Genomic DNA, 6,000 nt, shown 5'->3' with positions numbered 1-6,000 from the left:
GAGTATGATATAGAAACCAAACAGGTGGCATTCACATAAAGCAAATCTAAACTAAGCTGATGACATATAAGATGTATAATGTAAGCAATGCAAGGCGCCATATGCATGATATGACCAACATCAGCATGCCAGGTTAGAGCAAACACCTCAGGTGGTAAACAGGCGTGGTCGGCTCCTTCTGAATCTCCATATGAACAGTTATCTTCCTCTGGAATACAATCTGGAAATGCAGGAGAGGGGGGGGGGCTTCGCCCACCATGGAGCAGCGTCTGCATGACATTATATTCGCACGCAATGGTCTTCTCTTTTTCTCTACATGTTCAGTACGATTGTGTACAATATCTGACATGCATAATAAAAAAATAGTTAGATTTTGTAAGGCCTAAGGGGTGCATGCAAAAATCAAGACTGATGGTAGCAAACGAGTGGATGGATCCAAAACTAATGATAGCAGGTAGATTATAGCTTCAGTTTAAAAAGATAGACAATGGATCATCTATTGTTTGTTGCCCACCCAACATGAACCACATAGAAGACCCCAGATGAACCAGATAGTAGACAGATACTATTCGTTGCTGGCTCGATATGAGACCCATGGGCAATTCAAAACTCAAGATTGAACGATAAAGTAGCAGGTAATAATAACCGATGTATAACATAAGCAAACACGAAAGACTGCGACCTCTCTTCCGGAACTGTGTAGTCCTCAAGTTCATCTGCTCAGTCGATGATGGTAATGCAGTTGGCGTGGCTACCGGCAACGGGGAAGATGATCTGAGGCGGCCAACGAAAGTCTGTTGGGGGGATCTCTGCTGCAGTGAACGCTTCTGTTGATGGTGCACCTCAGGTGGGGTGGATGACGGCACGGCAGGAGCAGGACATAACACACGGAGTTTTCTTTGACGCCAGTCTGAAGATGAAGTAAATCTGTAAGGGCTCCTTAGAATTGGAGGATTCTATAAACACATGGACAGGAAAAACACAGGAATAGGATAGGAATGCACGTGCAAAACAGAGCATTTGGAAACATAGGATTTCAGTCAACCTGGGTGTTTCGCTCACATGAATTGGAAGAACAGAGGAATGGAGAAACAAAGTGATGCGACGAGTGTACAACCTCTTTGGCATAGCCTTGTGGACCTCAGCATCATTGGGTTGGACGTGGAGGATGGCGATGATGCTGGTGTGACTGTCGGAGGCGGGGAAGAAGATCCGAGGCCTCTAGAAACGGCGCCGAGGGTACTGCTCCGCTGTGATGGACGGTTCCGTCGTTGGAGCAGCTCCGCTAAGGTGTACGGCGACGAGGCTGAAGCATGACAAGACAGACAATGTTAATCTGAAGTGGGACCCTAATATCATCTGCAATAGACGATGTAAAATACATCACCAAAAAGTGCTAGATGTAAAACGCACCAGCTGCACCACGGCCGCTCCAACAGATGCTGTAAGTACTATTCACTCTGAACTTAACTGAAGAAAACGAACTTCACAGTCGAAACTGAATTTTACTATCGAAACTGATTGAACTAGTAACAGAGCATTGCAATAGATGTTTAGGGCGTTCGAGCACTAGTAGCAGAGAAGCAGTGATCTAAATCAGCAGATGCTTGAGCAGGGAACACACTAGCAGAGAGAAAGTCGTGCAGTAGCACTGCGAGCGAGTGCTAAAGCAGCAACTCCTGTAGCTGCCGGAGGTAGTGCAGCAGCAGCAGCGCAAGCGAGAGCAAGAGCAGAGCAGCAGCACGAACGAAAGCAGGAGCAGTGCAGCAGCGCAACCGACAGCAAGAACAGAGCTGCAGCGTGAGCGAGAGCCAGAGCAGCTGCAGCTAGTGCCGTTGTGGAAGTCGCCGCCGATGAAGCAATGACATGGGGGAGAGACGTCATGGATGATGTGGCCGGCGACGGCGCCGTCGATGGAGACACCATGTCTACTCGGTATCGAGCACCGGCAGCCCCGTGAGATTGAATAAAAGATAAAATGCAGCGGTGAGTGCAGAACCTCCTTGGTGGCGCCGAGTTGGCCTTGGCTTCATCGGAGGAATTGGTTGTAACACCCCAAGACTGACGCTTCAGAAGACTTCCATTTTTTTCGTGACCACCGTGTGTTTCAGTTGTGCTTGCTCTTTTTTTTGCATTGCATCATGTCATCATGCCATCATGTCTTTAATCTTTGCATCTCAACCTCAACTAAATAAATTGCATAGATCTTTTGATCTATTTAAATCGAGGGAATTCACATGGTGATTTCTCTTTACAACATTTAAAAGTCTCTCAATATTGTTAGGGAGCTATATTAAATATTCCACTAATTTGGAATTCACCATAACACACTTGCAAAATATTCCATGCCTTTGTTATATCACTTCGTGACCTCAAACCTTGTCCATAAATTATTTCATCTCTTTCCGGAGCTCCACCAAAATTCTCAACAATTTTGGCCTTTCTTAAACCTTGTCCTAGTTCAAACCATTTGAATTAAATTCAAATGGGTTTGAATTTAAATCTTGCTTTCATGCCAACTTTTATTTTCTGGGATTAAGCTCATTTTTATGAGTCCGGAAATATTAACCCTATGCGCAAATTCTTCCCCTAACCCTCTCTTTCTTTCCCTTCTCTCTAATTCTTTTCTGCTAAAGAATAGAAGGGAGGGAGAGAGAGTCCAGCCCAGTTGGGGTCGATCGGGGACCTTTGTCGCATTTGGGGTTCTTCTTTTATTTTGGTTTCGTAGTCGGACCTTGATTGTATCTGGATGATGTAATGCTTTATTCATGTAATTGTGTGAAGTGGTGATTGTAAGCCAACTATGTATCTCTTTCCCTTATGTATTACATGGGTTGTGTGAAGATTACCTCACTTGTGACATTGCTTTCAATGCGGTTATGCCTCTAAGTCGTGCTTCGACACGTGGGAGATATAGCCGCATCGAGGGTGTTACAAGTTGGTAATCAGAGCCTTCCCCGACCTTAGGAGCCCCACTGCTTGATCGTTTTTAGCGGCCGAGTTGTGTCTAGAAAAATGTTTTGAGTCATTTAGGATTATATATATCGGAGAGTTAGGAATTCTTTTTACTCCCCAGTCTCTTCATCGCTCTGGTAAGGCATCCTGACGTAGAGTTTTGACTCTTCTCTTCTCAAATTTCACTAATTTTTTTTTAGGATCACGCGGGTATCTTGGAATCGTTCCGATGGTTTTATGACGAGAACATTGTCTTGGTGCCTCCTGTCAGGGGTTTAGTGGAAGTGTCCCGGGGAATTGAGCTCTGAGGTGTTGTCGTCATAATTTTATCGTTGCAGTTCTGGAATACCTGAGTTTAGTACGCCGACATCGAAAATCTCTTTTATGCAGTTGTTGGTGAGATAACCCCGATAACCCAGTACTGAGGTGAGTACGGGAGTATTGCCATGACTTGTATAACAGATGCTTTTCGAAGGTTGAGGTAGACGATTTCCAAAGGTTTCTTGGTTATGTGTTGAAGGATGGATACAGCTGGATGTAGGATTTGCTAGTTTTGGGTGAGATATTATGCTTCCCCTGTATCCCCAACACCTGATTGCATAACCGGAGAATTTCGGGAGTTTCATAGGTTGGAATTCAAGTAGCTCTTAGGATATCTTTCCGACGGATGTATGATATGAAATTGGGGTTCGACGTCTAGTGGTCCGCCTATTCACGGTTGGTTTTACAGTGGTCTCGTTGTGTCTTAAAGAGTCCTTGGCTATGCCGACTCGGGGATGCTTCGTATGTCATGTGCACTGCCTTGTACATGATGGTGCTGTACGATCGAGCCCGTGTAGGCCCCACCACGAAAACTTCGGACGAAATCTCTATCATATGTTTGTTCCGGCTTATTCTGCAAGCCAAATCCTTTGTTTTGTTTTGAGTTGTGGTATTCGAGTTGCTTCAATGTCAAGTGTTGATTCCATACCTTTCCGAAATGGGGTTCTCATACTCCGATGTGAATACCAATCCTTCTCGACAATCGAGATTGTCATGTCAATCCTTTTCAACCGGCGTGTTTCTCTTCAAGTGGATCCGATCACTTCAACATCAGCAAGACCAATTATCATTTCTTCTCAACGGTGTTTGTTTCATCCGTCTCTAAGTTGCCTTTGTTTTTCCCGCCCACCCACCCTTTTTCCTCAAGGACTAAGATTTCTTTACCAAGTATCCTTTTATTTTTGTGAAGTTTCTCCATTCTTTTCTGTCAATGTTCTTACCCGGTGGTTCTCAAGAAGATGTTCTACTAGTTCGTCATTCCTCATTCCTTTCTCTTCTCCGGTGGATTCAAGTCAAGTTTTGTTGATCATACCTTTTTCCTCATTTCAATGTCTTCTCATACCGGTGCACCTCATTATCATTCTACTTCTCGCTATTTGTTATTCCGGAGTGCTCAAGATATCTCGAAGATTCATGTTTCCACTCTGCATTCGTTCAAGCTCTTTCGAGATTGGTATCATTCAAGTCATTTAATTCAACTGGTGAAACATCTCTTTTAAATCTTTTCAACGGTGTTCTTTTGAGTGGGCCCTAACCCACAGGTCTTTTCCCAGGATCTTACCTGACTCTTCTATTTTCCCAGAGCTATCCTAATTTCTTCTCCAAGTTTGACGTAAGAATGAGTTATCATCAGTCAAATGCTTTTCTCCAAGATCTTTCAAATTCTTTTCATAGTTGGCTCAACCTCTTCGCTTTTGATTCTTTCGGTGTGCCTCAATAATTCTTGGTGGTGTTTCTCGTTGTCATTCTCATCATTTGAAGACCGAAGAAGAGTTTCTCTTTAATCTTGCTCTATTCTCTTCAAGATTCATGGTGCTAGCTTGTTGCCATCCTCTCATAATTGTTTTCGATTGTGAGAATCTTTTTCACCCATCAGGAGATATTCAAGAGTCTTCTCAGTTTGTCATCCGGAGTCCATCAATTCAGGGTTATTCATTCTCAGCTGTCAGTTATCATTCTCCTATCTTGCCGGTGCATCAATCGAATATCCTCTAATCAGTTCTTGATCTCTTTGTTCTCATGTATCTAGTTTGTCTCAAGCACCTTCGTTCATTTGCTAATTCTTACCGGTGATGCACCCCTACTTCGATCATTTTCAATCCTTACGGTGGTTCATTCAAGATTCCTCTTCCTTTGCTACCGTATCATTTTATTCGTTGTTTCCAATCTCACCGGTGGTTCCATCAATACCTTCTCAAATTTGCGCTATATCTCTCTTAATCCTTTCTACGGGAATAAGTAGTATGCCAAATCCATTGCTTGTCATCAATGTAATTTGATGAAAGATAAGCATATAATAAATCTTATTCTTATTTCCTCCATGTGATTCAATTCTTTTTTTTCTGGAGTTTGTTCATCATATCACATTCTCGGTTTCATGATGTTCATCTTTCTTCCGGAGTTCCAAGTTTTCCGCCGTATTTCACCGCGAAGCTCCTCCTAAATCATTGCAAGGCTTCACCTTGTGTTTTCAACTTCTCTTTCTTTTTATCATCTTTTTATTACCGGAGTTCTTCATGGAGGCTCTACATGGTGCTTCGTCAAGGTTTCCTTTCATTTTTCAATTGTTCTTCAAGATTTCTCTCGAAGTTAAGATCCGCCAAGCTATACTCTAAAATAAACATGGTGCTCAACACATGTTTTGTTTTGAGGCGTTCAAGTATTCTTCTTCTTGCATTTCGAAGTGCAATTCTTCTACCTTAGCTTTTGAGGTGGTATTATATCATTCTTGACAATTTCCATTCATGTTTCGTGATTCACATGTTGTCAAGAATGAGGTATTTTAAATCCATCAATCTCTTCTTTGGAGTTATCTTGGTATAGATTTCACCTAAAAACTTCCCTAAGGAATATTGCTATTTGTGGTGCTTATCAATGATCCAAGTTATATCTCTATCATCTTGGTGAAGCAGTTTTCATCTCTTCATTGATCTCAAGCAAGCAATTGATTTTGATAGTGGCAGAATTTCACCTCAAGTTTTGAGATGTTTACATAAGCCCACA

This window comes from Triticum dicoccoides, chromosome 3B, assembly GCF_002162155.2.
Source record: "Triticum dicoccoides isolate Atlit2015 ecotype Zavitan chromosome 3B, WEW_v2.0, whole genome shotgun sequence".
NCBI lineage: Eukaryota > Viridiplantae > Streptophyta > Magnoliopsida > Poales > Poaceae > Triticum > Triticum dicoccoides.
The sequence above is the reverse complement of the archived record's forward strand: the minus strand, read 5'-3'. Positions refer to the sequence as shown.